The 15,804-nt window shown below is 37.2% G+C and overlaps 1 pseudogene; it reads left to right on the forward strand.

Annotated features, from left to right (window-relative positions):
- The first annotated feature begins 4,291 nt into the window (after nt 1-4,291).
- On the forward strand, nt 4,292-9,360 carry LOC112187219 (annotated as a pseudogene).
- Nucleotides 9,361-15,804: the final 6,444 nt, after the last annotated feature.

The following is a 15,804-nucleotide window of genomic DNA, read 5'->3' on the forward strand; positions in this document are numbered from 1 at the left end:
AGGACACCAAATGGGTTTCTGTTCTCTTTTGATCTCAGGAGTGACTGGAGGAAGGTATTGATGGGTGGACCATGGAATTTTAACCGGACTCTCGTGGTTGTGCAGCCCTATGATGGTATCGCACTGTTGAGATCGGTGCCTATGCTTGATCTATTCTTCTGGGTTCGTATAACTGATATGCCTCCAACGTTTGAACAGCGGAAAACCATTGCAGTGTGGCTACAGTACCGGGAAAGTATCTGAACATCGATGGGAAGCTATTTGATGCCATAGGGGAGATTAGAGTTCGGGTATCCCACTCAATCTTGAAACCGTTCTATCTGAAAAAAAAAAAAAAAAAAAAAAAAAAAAAAAAAAAAAAAAAAAAAAACCTCTAAAGTTTGCTAAGGGTGTTGAGCAGGAGGTGCACTTTCTGTATGAAAATATGGTGGGTATGTGTGATATCTGTGCTTGTGTCTTTCATGAGAAAAGCCCATGCAACCCTAACATGGTGCCAGCTACTGTGAAAACAACAGAACAACCGGTTGCTTGTAAACTGGACCTCACTCACCAGTTTCTTGGAGTACACGGCCATCAGTTCAAGGAGGGAACTTTTAGGTTTTAGGGTATCACCACGCCCATTCTGCCACCGGTGGGTAGATCGTTGTTTGGGGATCCTGAGTCCAGCAAGCCAAGGAGGCCGGTGATCATCAAAAATGCTAATGTGAGAGAACCTAGTGATGAGGACTCCCTTGCTCTTGTTCCAATTGAGGCAAACGGTCAAGCTAAGAGGGGCCATTCTTTTCGCTCCCTAAAAAAATTGCATTTCTTGATGTCTGACTTGCTTGAGGGCAGATCAAGTCCAGTTGCCTCTGCTAAAAAGGTTAAGGTGCCTGAATTCTCTTCTAAATTTAGCGCTAAGTCTTTGGGCCTTGTAGAAACTCCAGGAGGTATGTTAGTTCCGGCTGAAGTTATGTTGCCAAAACCATCACTTGAGTTGCCAAGTACAAAGAGGGGAAGGCCTTTGGGATCCAAAAATAAAACTACTAAGTCAATGATTACACGCATTTATATGCGTGTAATTATATCTAAAGCACTTGAAATAAGCCAATCTTTATGTCAATTAATATGTGATTAGTTTATTTTTATTTATTTTGTAGAAAATTAGCGGAGTTGTGAAAACGTGAGAAAATGGTGCTAAATTGGAGCAAATTAGAGTTGTCGACAAAAGGACGAAATTGTCAATGCGGGTTAACCATAGTCAACGCCATCAAGGGAGCGGAATTCAATTATCTCTAGTAGTATTTGCGGAAGTACATTGAGAAGAAGAAGAAGAAAAGAAGAGAGAAAGCAAAACAAAATAAAAGGGAAAAGGAAAAGAATAAATATATATATATATATATATATCTGCACCATGCTGACGTCATTACACAATTTCCATTTCCCTTTCCCTTCTTCCTCACGTGCACCATTTCCTTTATTTTCTTTTTCTTTTTCCTCTCTTCCTCTCAATTTTGGACACATGTCCTTATCTCTCTACTTCTTTTCTACCCCAATCAGCCACACATAATGGATATAAATCCCATTCCAATTGCAACCTGGGGAGAGACGAACAGAGCCGACCACCAAAACGGAGGTAGCCCTTTGGGCTGCTCTTTTTCCCTTCCTTCTCAATCTGCCTACCAAGATCCACACCACCTCATCAAAATTCATTTTCCTCACTAAAATTCACACCTCCTCACCAAAATTTCTCATTCTCATCTTTTCCTCTCCTCACCAAGATCTACCTCACTAAAATTTCTTCTTCTCATCTTTTCTCCTCCTCACCAAGATTCCATCTTCTCATCAATTTCACAAGATTCAAAGGGGAAACACTTTAAGCATAAGAGATTTAATCACCACTTGGGTAAAAGGGAGAAATTATAATTCCAAGGCTTGTTATGTTTGCTATTTAGTATTTGTAACTTGTCTTGATTGTTCTCCCTCTTTTATACATTTTCCTCTTTTATTTGTATGAAATTGATGGAATTGATGATGTATATATTTATGGGTAGTGAGTAGAAATTTTGTTGGGTGTTAGGGTTGTGTGCCCTAACCCAAATTTGATGTAATAGATGCTTAATTTAATTTATATGTGGAATTTGTTAATCATTGGATGCTTGTATTTTGTGATAATTGGTTTAAATGCATGTTTAAGAATTTTCAACTCTTGGGTATGTGTTTTAATATTTCTAGATTAAAATTTAGGGGATGACATCCTTAGATTTTAGAGCTAGAACCCCTATTTAATAATCGTGGGAAATACAAGCATGATTCACTACATGATTAGCTTGATCGAGGTTATGGTGAGCTTAGTTGCATCATTCCTCGATCTCTAGGTCTCTTGATGTGAATTAGTGACCCTTGAACCGGCTCTAATTCATGCCAAGTGAGTTCCTACGACCCTTGAACCGGAGTAGGAATACCATGAAAGGGAATTTCAGCCCTTGAGCCTTGAAAAGCCTTGGGTACGGCTTTTACGGCTTTTACCATCTTTAATAAATTGCACGTAAATCAAATTAGCATCGAGAACATTGAATTAGGGTTAGGAATCATCCCTAACTACCAATCCCCAATTTATATTCATTTCTTACTTTGCATTACTTTATTTAATTTAGTTGTTATTTGAGTTTTCATTTAAATTATTGCAATCTAGTTTCTAGAAATGAAAATTACATTTTCAATGACAATTTCTACTTCATTGTAAATAGTCATCACTAGGCTCATAGCTTTGATTAGGCTTTGGTGCAAACCAAAGCCGAGCATTGCTAAGGCTTGGTGCCTTAGAGTAGCATTTTTATTTGTTTTTTTTTATTCTTCTTTGTGTGCTAAGTGTCCTTATTTCCGATTACCTAAGGATTGTGGGTTAGCCACTAATCCCCGTGGTACGATAACTTTGGGCATAATACTTCCCTATCTTGACAACGATACGTACGGTTGCGTAAATGTGTATCAAGTCAGTCAACAAAGGTCTCTACTGAAGAAGTCCTAACTGTTTTGTACTCGGGTAAGCCTCCAAGCCCTAGCTTGAAGGGCAAGGAAAAAATCTAATTCATTGTGGTAGGAGCTTATTTACTATGTCTTTGCTATTGTCCATAGTTTATAGGCTCACTTTTAAATAAGTGAGCAATTAGTTCGAATATAGATGGTCTGTCTCTATGTACCGCAGTAGTTCTCTTGCTACAACTTCTTAATCTGTCTAGTTAAAGGCAATAGAATGATATTTAATGGTCATCGTGGCATGCGTTTAATGAAATCCACTTTTTTTTTAATAAAAAAAAAATTATGTAAATTCAAAAAATTCTGCTAATGCATTTATCAAGTATCTACCAGGTAAATTTTTCTTTTAGTGAATGTAAAATATATTTCCCAATAGAAAGATTGAGATATTGTCTATAAATTTATAAGAATTTAGATTTTTTCACATCATTGCCAATTAATTTTAGTTATGAAGTTCAGATTATTTATTAGCAACTCTTGCATCTACCATTGTTTCATTTTTATGTGTCCCCTTTTTCCATTCCCGGAGCATTAATTTTCTAATTTGACAAATTTACACCGAAGAGGCCAATTTGCCCTCAAGTGAGATTTCATATATGGGCCTTGAGCCGTAGCCCATTTCAACTATATGAAAAGCTAGAATAGATTGAGGTCCAGAACGAGTCCAAATCCTTTGCCCCTTGCAATGTGTTTGAATGACTCTTAGCCTAGGCCGCAGTATCTCGGCCGCTCTTTTGGAATTGCCAACGTTATCAACTCCCATAGCCTAGGCCGCAGTGATAAGATATGTAATACATGAAAAACCAGTCGCATCTGTATCTTTTCCAGAGAGCAAACTAAAACACAGTATCTGTCCATATTCGTGTATATGTTTCAACAATCGCAGAAGACTCACAAGCTCGATCTAGTACAGAAGAAAGTCCATAAATATTAGCTCATCGATCACGTCAAGTCCATAAAAATTAGCTCATCGATCACGTCAGCAATGCAAATAATCATGCCCAGACATAACACACTCCATAATTTCATATGTGTCTGCCTCCCCCATTCTATTTATACCAACCACTGTAAGTGGCCTAGTGGTTCTTGCTTAGTTAGGTGTGCTCCCCAACCTAGGTTCGAACTCCGAAGCTGTCAAAGTGGTCAGGCACTGTGCTGCAATGCATAGTTGGAGCATTTCACATGCGCCGAAGGAGTTTATCTTGGGCCTAAGAAGCCTTTGCTTGACAAAGTCAAAAAAAAAAAAAAAAAAAATTCTAATCATACCAAAACTTTTGCTCGAGTTTCATAAGCATTCCTTCACGGGGCTTCACCATCTTCATTGCCTCCACCTTTTTGAAGCGTTATCAGTGAACACTTCATCGCCAATTACCCTGATGGTGATCATGACACCGGAAACAGAGCACCCTGTGAAGGCCTTTGGCTGGGCTGCTAGAGACTCATCTGGGCATCTGTCTCCCTTTAACTTCTCCAGAAGGTAACCAAGTTATTCAACTACTTCAGTCATTTTCAGATTCTTTACATATTTTCTTTTTCTTAGCTGGTTTGATAATATTAATTGTGGTAAAATTGATGCTTCATCACAGAGAAACAGGTGATGAAGACGTGAGGTTTAAGGTGCTGTACTGTGGGATATGCCACTGACCTTAGCAACCTCAAGAATGAATGGGGATTATCAAAGTACCCTATAGTTCAGGGTATGGCTCTCAAGCTTTGATAATATTTTTTATCTCCAACAATCAACATTTAAATTATAGCCCTTTAAATATTTTGTTATTTAAATTATGTTAATTAATATTAATTATACTTCTATTCCTATTCTAAGTACAATTAATTTTGGGATGAAAACAATTTTTCAACAAAGTGTTATCGTTTTTGTTGTAAAATTATAAGATAAAAATATAAAGAGAAGTGAAATTCGCACTTCTCATTTTACAATGCAAACTTCATTTTTCCTTTTTTGGTAACTTAAATTTTATCTCTAGTGACTTGAATTTTGTCTCCTTATCAAAATTTCAAATAAAAAAGGAAAAAAAAAGTGTAGAATATAAAATAGGGAGTGTGAATTTCACTCTCCAAATATAAACATAATTTTTTTAGGTAACACTTTCTGAAAAAAGAAAAAAAAAATTACAACAATTAAGAACAATACTAGGCATAATTACTGAACCTTAATTATCTCTATAATTATTCACTTGTGCAATTAGCATAAATTCATGGCCTTCAACTTGTACAACACATCAGGGCCGGCCCTGAGGGCTGTCACCTGAGGCAGCCGTCTCAAGCCACGGGTCTCCGGCGGGCCTCCAAAATTATATATATATATATATATACAGATCCTATCCAGAGTGAGGCATCGCTTTGAAATTTTAGAGCGAGGTTAGGGTTTAGGGTCACTTTTCGGTCGCATATCCACATCTCAACCGTTCAGTTTCTAGGTACTAATTAGGGCTGTCAATTCCGACACGACCCGATAATACGACTCGAAACCCGCACGAAATAAAGCGGGTTGAACCCGCACGATTAAAAAGCGGGTCGACGGTGGGTCAACCCGCCATGACCCATTTAATAAATGGGTCGGCCACGGGTCAACCCGCCAACACGAAGTGAACCCGTATAACCCAATTGTGCTATGTTTCTTCTTGAAATTTTGGACGTTCAGAGTATTTTATCATAGGATTAGACAATTTGAAATATTTTGCTTTTTAATTATTGGATTTAATTATTTATGAATTATATATAATTATTTATATTCTTCGTCTTGTAGAGTTTTTAGTGAATTTAATCAATTTATGCATTTTTTTAGTTAAATGGGTCCCATTGTTAACGCTTAAATGAGTCATTTTGTCTAACAAGACACGACCTATTTATTAAATGGGTTAAGCGGGTTGGAAATGGGTAACCCGTTTAATAAATGGGTTGGGTTTGAGTTTAAATTTTTGACACGATTATTAAATAGGTTGGGTTTGGGTTTATATTTCGCGACACGACAAATACCTTAACCCAACACGAACCCAACCCGACACGACCCATTGACAGTCCTAGTACTAATGTATAGATCATCTCTACAAAATTTCAGCCAAATTGATGGTCGTTAAGGCATTGATAATTGCCTTAAAGCTAGTACGGTTCAGGTTGGACAGATTCAGTTCGTCCATTGGTTTAAGCGAGTTAGATACCTTAAAGACCATCAATTTCGTTGAAATTTTGCAGAGATGATCTATACATTAGTACCTAAAAACTAAACGGTTGAGATGTGGATATGCGACCGAAAAGTGACCCTAAACCCTAACCTCGCTCTGAAATTTCAAAGCGATGCCTCGCTCTGGATAAGATCTGTATATATATATATATATTTGTAGTCCAACTAATTATAATATTCTTTGCCATTTTTACTATGTGATGTTGCTTTAGCTTAGTGGTAAGTTTGTTGTGTGGCCTTTCGACCAAGCAGGTTTGAGACAAAAAGGGTTTGTTTTATATTCTTATTTTCTTTTTCTGATTTCTTCTCGTATTAATTAAACAACTTTCTTTTTTTCTTTTTGTTTTTTCATTGCTACTAATGTCATTTCTAATTTAACTATTTAAGAATACAATATAGATTTTTTTTTTTAATTTCTACTAGTGTTTTTGAATTTAATTTAGTATGAATATTTTCCTCAAGCCTCTAAAAAGTCAGGACCGCCCTGCAACACATGCATGTGGCATTCTACGCCTTCTCTCCACTCTGTGGTGTCATTATCATTGGAGACCAGGGCTATCCATAGGGCTGAACTTGGCACTCCCCATGGCTCTTGTGGACCTTTAATGGAGATGAAATTAAGATTAAATAATAGGAATTAGTGGAATTTTTTTGTTTTTAAAAAAAGAAGATATTTTGGGATCTCACCAGCAACTAATAATTGTGTCCGGTGAGTCAACAACCAGTAACACAACCATTAAAGCAAAGCCTTCTCATTCTCCCCCTCCCCTTTTAATTGAACTAGAGGGTACTCTGGCTAGTGCAATATTAATTGAGTACAACTAACTCGGCTTATGGGCTATGGCAGGCACGAGATAGTGGGAGAAGTAACAGAAGTAGGAAGCAAGGTGAAGAAAGTAAAAGTGGGAGATAAAGTGGGTGTGGGTGGTGTTGTTGGTGCATGCCATGACTGCCGCAAATGTGACAATGACCTTGAAATTTACTGCCCCAAATCGATTTTTACCTACGGTGACATATACCACGATGGAACAGTAACATACGGAGGTTACTCTGATTCAATGGTTGCCAGCAAGCGCTACATCATCCATTTTCCGGATAACATGCCGCTAGCCGCCGGAGCACCTCTACTATGTGCTGGGATCACAGTGTATAGTCCCTTGAAGTACTTCGGGTTAGCGGAGCCTGGTATGCATATTGGCATTGTTGGCTTTGGTGGGCTAGGTCATATGGGTGTGAAATTTGCCAAGGCTTTTGGGGCGAAAGTGACTGATTAGTACATCCCCTAGCAAGAAAGATGAAGCATTGAAACAATTTGGTGCTGATTCGTTCTTGATCAGCCGCAACGACGACGAGATGCAGGTTCGCACCACTTCCACAACATTATCATCTTTTTTATTTGGTCAAAATTATCATTGATTCGTAAAATTTAGCTATTTTCAACCTAATTTTGTTGAATACACTGCAGTCAGAAAATACAATCTATCGATAATTTATTCTTCTAAAATATACATATTGGATTGCAATTGCAGGCTGCTAAGGGCACATTTGATGGCATCCTTGATACAGTCTCTGCTGTGCATGCCATTTCGCCCTTGATTGACCTTTTGAAGTCCGATGGGAAGCTTATTATGCTGGGAGCACCAGACAAGCCACTAGAACTAGACGTCTATCCTCTACTCTTGGGTAAGTAATTGCGTATAGACCCAATATTAGAGGTGGCAAACGGGCCACTAAGCACGAGCACGGCACGGGCCCGGCACGGCCCAAGCCCTTTAGTGGCCCGGCACGACCCGAGCACGTTAGAATAACGGGTCGGGCTGGGCCTAAAAATATTGGCCCATTGGCCCGGCTCAGCCCGAGCCCGTAATGGGCCCGGCACGGCCCGAGCACTACATATTGTGGGCCGGCCTGTTACAAACACAAAATTTCATTTAAAAAAATATATATATTAAAAAACTACAATGATAAGATTTGAATATGAGATATTTTTATTTAAAATCTCATGACAATTCCACCAATGCTTTCTTTTATATTGTCAAAATAATGAAACAAAACATTATATCCTTGTTTTGATTTAAGTATTTTTTCTAAATGTTAAATATATGTTTATTAATAAAGACTAATCTCATAATAATACAACTATAGAATGAAGGAAAGAATAATAGATACTAAATCTTCATTATATTAATAAAGATTAATCTCACAATAATATACTAAAAACAATATATTTTGAGTTTTTTTTTCTTTCTTTCTTATAGTGAAATATAAAAAATTATTAGAAATCTAATCTTAAAAAGCTAAAATTAAGAAAAACGTTGTAGAACTTAATTTATTTTAATTTTCTAAATAGTTAAATAAAATTAATTTTTATTTGTTCAAATTAAGATTTTAAAATCGTGCTTTATAGTGGGTAGGCACGAGCACGGCCCGTTATTGACCCGGCACGAGCACGGCCCGCCACGATATGGGCTCTGGCCATGGGCCAGGCCGGGCTTAATGTTTAAGTAAATGGGCCGGCACGAGCCCGGCACGATAATAAATGGGCCGGCCCAAGCCCGACACGAAGCACGACTAGACCAGCTTAAAATGGGTCGGGCCGGGCCAGGCCGGCCCGTTTGCCACCTCTACCCAATATCCCACATTTATTTAAGGAAATTAGCACCCCTCTTTTGCAAGCTACACCCACTCATTTTTGTTATGCACATATTTGTTGTGTGGAACACTCGTGGAAAAATAAAGAGAGTAGTGTCAATTTTACTTCTGTAATTTGATTTAAATTAATTTGCTCAATATATACTTAGTTATTTACCGAGTTGCTGATTACCACACGATGACACAAACACATAAACACATACATCTATGATCGTTATTATCAAATTTCTCTTAAAGCCGAACATGCACCTTATAAAGAATTGTTGTGTATTAATTCAGGAAGGAAGTTGGTGGCTGGTAGTGCAATCGGTGGCATGAAGGAGACTCAAGAGATGATTGATTTCGCCAGAGAGCAAAACATAATTGCGGATATTGAGGTTATTCTGGTGGACTATTTGAACACGGCAATGGAGCGTCTTGCTAAGAACGATGTTAGATACCGCTTTGTGGTCGACGTCGGAAACACTCTGGCTGCTACCGAGCCCTAAAGGGTTCTTGCACTTCCATGTCAGAGTCGCATTGTGTACTAATTTGATAAATTAAATAAATGAATTATGTTTTGATATTGCTAAGAGCAAGTTCACCCATTGGGTCACCGGGTCACCTACTATTCACTGCTTTTTAGTGTATATTTTCATTCTCTAGGTCACGAAATACACTGTGCCTGTGACCCAAGGCACGAAATACACTGTGCAGGTCACCATGGTGACCCAGAACACTGTACAGGGTGACCCAGGGTACGAAATACACTGTGCTCATGACTCAGAGGGTGAAATTAACACTAAAAAACAATGAATAGTGGGTGACCTGGTGACCCAACGGGTGAACTTGCTCTAAAAGAATCATAAGCATATTCTCAAAAAAAAAAAAAAAAAAAAGGAATCATAAGCACATATAATAAGACTACTTTTACCACATTAACGTACTTATCTTTAAACATTACTTAAAAGACTAGTTTTACCACATTAACCTACTTATCTTTAAACATTACTTAAGGGTGTGTTTGGATGAAGAATTTTCAATTTCCACAGATATTCTTAAATGACAAGAATTATGATTCTAGGAATTAAATTCTAGTAATTGAGAATTCCGTTGTTTGGATATCATCATATAGAATTTTAAAAATGACAAGAATTCAAAGTATGGCAATTGTTACTTATGGCTCAATAAAATGAGAGCAGAGCGAAGCATTCATCAAAAGAGCGAAGAAAACAAGAAAAACAATTAGCACAATGACATGTATAACCAATTCACAATGGCATCAACAGTAAGCATAAATCATTCAGAACCTATAATACCATATTAGCAAATTTCAGGCTTTGTTCATGCAAATAGTAAACTAGTGAAGCAATTTAGACATAATCTATTTACAAATTTTGCTTCCATGCCTCTTTGCAGCAACCAAATCATCATCATCATCACTCATGAACCAAAGCAACAGCTACAACCACAACAAGAAAAGATACAGAGTAAATAAGAAGATGTCATTTTTTTTATTTTTTTAACACCAAATTCAGATTCAACAAAACCCCATTATTTTTTTTAGCTGCCTCAGAAGTACAGTTGAAGCCATAGTAATTCAAGAATCTTGTTCATTTAGAGAACTAAAATTAGAATACATAGAACCATTTTTTATTAAATATAACGACAATCCATTTCCCCAATACAAGTCACCCAATCCAGTTTTCCTTCACCAAATTATAATCAAGCTGTCCAGTGAAGGTGAAACAAGGATGACACCATCTCCTCTAACAATCAGATTTGGAAGGAGCGACAAGAGAGGGTAGAATGATGAAGGCGAGGCAACAGTGAAGGATTGGACGAGCGGCGAGACAGGCAGAGGAGGTTGAGACAAGGGAAGCGGTGGTGGAGATGGAGAGGCAAAGGGTGTGTCGTGGTGGAGAGTAGGCTCAAGAACCTGTTGCTGGCACCACCCATTTTATTAGGATTTGGGTTTTGGTTATGGTTGCAGAGTCGATAAACAATGATTTGGTAGAAAAAAAAGGTACATACAGTGAATTAGCTTGGAAGGAATTGACAAATAACGTCTAATTTTGAGGGAATTGAAACCGGAAATCTCAACCTCTAATTTTCTTCTGCATCATTTACAGATTCTGTGGAATAGGATACCAAACGGGGAAATCGGAGCGATGGAATTGTGAAATCCTGAATTTTAATTAAATTCCAGCGTATTTTCCCGCATCCAAACACACTTTAAAAGACTGCTTTTACCTCAATAACGTACTTATCTTTAACATTACTTACCGAGGAGAAATTTTTAGATAAACAAAGAAATAAAGAAAAATTATGAATAACTTTCCTTACAAAAAAAACCCATCTCAAGCGGTTTTCTCTCCTTCACCTTGAGAGTCAGTGGTGTTTATCCCTGCCCACCATGGGCGATATTGCCCAGAGCTCATCTCCGATTTGAGGCTATGTGTCTCTGTTTTCCCTTTCTATTTTGTCTTACCTTTTTTGTTTGATCTGTTCTTCTTCCCTTTCTATGGTTTAAATTTGTTCCTCTTCACCCCGAACTCTTTTATCTCAAATTAATCCATCATTCTTCTTCATCTCAAACCATTTGCTGGTCTTGGGCGTCGCCGACTCCGGCGACTCTCCTTTTCTTGTACCGTTGATTGTATATATGCTTCTTGGATGTTCAAAGCAGGATTTGCCCACTAGAGCACATAAATTTGTTTATGGTGGTGTAACAAGGGATTAAACACCCTTTGGATGCCTGTCCCTTTGGGTGCACTGTGCTCTTCACGGCAGTGCAGAAGATGCTTCTGCGTTCTTCTAGCTATGTTTGGGTGGTGGGCTCGCCTAGTTTGAGCCTACTCAGTTTGCCTTCCTTTGCTTTGTTGTCCTTGTTTTTTTTTTTTTTAAAGGGGTTTGGAATCCAGCCTAGCTGGGAGGCTCAGCCCCACGCCCGACCCGGTTCCATTTATTATATTAATAGTAGTACTATGCGTCGGGGGAGGGGGGGGGGGAACATAAAACCTGAGTCTTCCTTCCGTGTACTTCTTGTTTTCTATTAATACTAGTCTTTATTAACACATGCATTGCATGTTAAACAGTTTTATTCTTATTTTTACTTTTTGGAAGAAAAAAAAGTAAGAAGTTACAACTGTAAGATAGAAGTTATATCTGTACTTCTTGTTTTCTGTTAATACTAGTCTTTATTGACACATACAATGCATGGGGGGGGGAACATAAAACTTGAGTCTTCCTTCCGTGTACTTCTTATTTTCTATTAATACTAGTCTTTATTAACACATGCATTGCATGTTAAACAGTTTTATTCTTATTTTTACTTTTTGGAAGAAAAAGAAAGTAAGAAGTTACAACTGTAAGATGTAGGAAGTTATATCTGTACTTCTTGTTTTCTATTAATACTAGTCTTTATTGACACATACAATGCATGTGTTAAACAGTTTTATTCTTATTTTTACTTTCTGGAAGAAAAAAAAGTAGGAAGTTACAACTGTAAAATGTGGGAAGTTATATCTGTAGAAAGTGGGATGAATTTCCTTTTTTTTTCTGAATTTTTATTTATATTTATATTTTGGTATTTACCATAACACCTCTCATATATTAAAAAGTATTTTAAATTAATCTATAGTCTAAGGATATTTACATAAATTCACACCCACTCTGACTAACAAAGTGGGTTCTCTTAATAATAGTATAGATAAGTTTGTGTTTTTTGTCCCAAAAAAAAAAAAGACGAGGCCTAGCTATGTGGATTTTGTAATACTTTTGAGCACGTCACAGTGTTGTGTGTCTTTCAAACATAAACCAAAGGTTTGATTTGCATTCTAGAAACCCGCAAGGCATTACATTTTTTGTAAAACACACAACAGAAACTTGAAAATACTTTTGAAATGATTTTTTGTTAAATCATTAAGTTCACTTGGTTCGTCTAGAACTTATCACTTTTAAATAATCGAGAGACAATGGGCTTAGCAATAATAAGTCACTTTCGTTAAGTTCTGGAATAATAACTTCAAGAAACAAAGGTCAAAATTTAAAAATCAGAGCCTGGTTGTCATTACAACGAGTTATCGAATTTCGCACACCTTGCTTTGCCCGAAACTGTCCCGTACCAGTGCACAGTACCTACAACCACATTGTTATAGGGGTGAGTGTTCGTCCTCGTTTCTCAGTAGGGGCTTCACCCCGGCTAGGTTTGAAAACTTTATATATAACTTCAATGGCATGCCAGTATGAAAACAAATTTTTAAACCTTTTCTTTAAGAATGACAAACTTTAATTATTTTCCAACTTCAAAACTTATGCATGAAATTCAAACGAATACGGGCCCTAAGAAATACCAAATGACTGGTCCCGTAGACCTACTACACGACCTTACCTCAAACTAATTCATAACCAGGTAAGCATAGCGAGAGCATCCACTACCTAGTTATACACACGAATCAAACCTGTCGTTATGATTGAAATACTTGGACGATCTGAGTAACTAAGCCACCAGAGGTTTTGGGGATCGAACCCAAGGAAGTGAGTGCTACCTTTCACTCTCAAGCCATCAACAATATCTCTCACGGAATGGTTATTATGCAGCGCATTTTAACATAACCAAACCGTATAACCTAACATGCATCATTTTACATGAAATATGAAAACAACTAACCAAGTAAGGCCAGGAATCCCCTACCTGAATTCTGAAGTCATTTACTTCACTTTGTTTGAGATTCACGAACCTTTTGTTCCTCAAGTAACTGGAGTCCTAGTTTCTGACATAATTAACGTTAATGACCTTCTATAAGGAAACAAAGATGAGAATATTGTCGATTCAATCCGTCTGACCAAACTTTCTTAATTTGACCAGGATTTGACCAATCACGACTAATTATGACTTTACCAACATTATTTCCTTTCATAATAGGTGTGCCAAAACTGTCAAGAACACCCATCAAATTCCGGACTCTTACCAAAGCTAATACAAATAACACTTTAATCAGTTTCCATTCAAATCCAGAATTGACCATCTCCTTAACAATACCGATTCTCTTATTCTTCTCCTGCAGCCTTTCCTCGACCAATTTCTTTCCATATCTAGTAACCAAACAAAAAGGAAATCACCACTTACAATTATTATCACATTTTCGATTACAGTTCAATAAGACCAGTGGCTAAGATATATCTATTCGAATATCCATAAACATGAGGCAATTGAACAGAACTCAACTCATAACCAATTTAGTTCTCACCCAGCTCACCTCTTAAACCAATAGAGTCAATAGAGGAATTCCTGCAAACCAACATACTGTAACCAACAAACAGAGGAGGCCCAACAAGTTTTGAATTAGCCAATTCCACCCACTCGATGAATTGAGCACAACCAGGTCTCGAGTCATGCACCAAGATCAGGCCCGGACTTCAGATTTTGAGGCTTGAGGAGAAAAATAAAAACGGACCTACATTTTTTATAGAGAAGAAAAAAATAGCCAAAAAATATTTACAAAAAAAAAAAAAAATGAAAAGAAAAGTAAATACACAACAGAAAGGGGATTCAAACCTAGGCTAGGAGTAACATAAAAAAAAGGAATGCAACTTGCCAACTAAACCAATCTCACTTTTAGTACGATGTGGTGTTAGCTCAGTGGTTAGACCACCCACTACCTGTGTACGAAGTCATGGGTTCGAGTCATCATGGGGGTAGGAGTGAAATCCTTTGGTCCTCTTTATTTAAAGATAAGAAAAGAAAAAAAAATCCCACTTTTTAGTAAAAGATTTAGATTTTATTTACTTAATAATTATTTTAAATACCCCCAAGAAAAAAAAAAATTAGGTCCCAATGAGACATTGGGCCTGAGACGACTAACTCATGGGCCTCATGTCAGGTCCGGCTCTATCCAGGATGTCGGAGCTAAACTCATAAAATTGGAAAAGTCGTTGGCGTCAGTAGCTCCATCACACTCAAAAGCACCCAAAAACCAGTTTGATCAAAACTTAAGCAAAGTCAAAACTAAATACACCCAGTTGTAAAGCTTAACGAGAGGATGGATTTCCTCACCACATGCACTATCGAATTCGGCCGGAGTTGCCAAAAAATGCTTCGAAACTGATGAAAGTGTCGTGAGCTTTCCGACTTCGATTCTCCCTCTTCGCTCGAAGCATGGATGATCCATAACCGCATGCACGCCGATGCTGGAAAAGTGGAAAGAGGATTCAAACCCGATAGGTAGGCCACCGTATCGTGGTCGGACGGCGAAGAACCAATCGAGTCGCCAAAACGGGTCTCGAGCTCTAAAGATTTCTCGAACGATCTAGCGTGTCCATATGATCTCCACCCTATATAATCTTCCTTAAAAATTTTGTACAACTTAGATGAAGCGATAGGAATATTGGACTACTCAGATTGCACCATAAATTTTATTTTTATTTAAAATGAATTTTCATAATTCTCAAAGTTCAAAAATTCATAATAAATAGTTTCGATGTCTGAAAAATTTCCCACAAATACCCATTGACACATGACGTCGCGTACTTTATTATCAGATTCTTAAACTAAAGATTTCACCTCGTGAAAAATTTCAAAAAATAATTCCAAGCACTATTTTAGTTATCAAGATCTTGAAATAATTCATGAACGATCTCATATTAACTCGACAAAATTTTCGAAACTCACATGACTAGTTCTTCTAATTGAGGGTATTTTGTCTATAAAAGAGATTTTTAGAAGTCTATTAAAGAGATGGGTATCATTATCAGTTAACTTGATATTAGTAGCTAGCATCACTCACGGAACTACGCTATCAAATATAATTGGATGAAATTGTTTTTTGTTTATGTTGATTTTTGCATAAATGATATTTGAAATCTCAAATCAAGAGAAAATAGTTTCAGATAAAAAAAATAAAATAAAAAGAGAGAAAATAGTTCAGATGATGAAGCTGCACTATTTATAA

This window comes from Rosa chinensis, chromosome 2, assembly GCF_002994745.2.
Source record: "Rosa chinensis cultivar Old Blush chromosome 2, RchiOBHm-V2, whole genome shotgun sequence".
Classification (NCBI taxonomy): Eukaryota; Viridiplantae; Streptophyta; class Magnoliopsida; order Rosales; family Rosaceae; genus Rosa; species Rosa chinensis.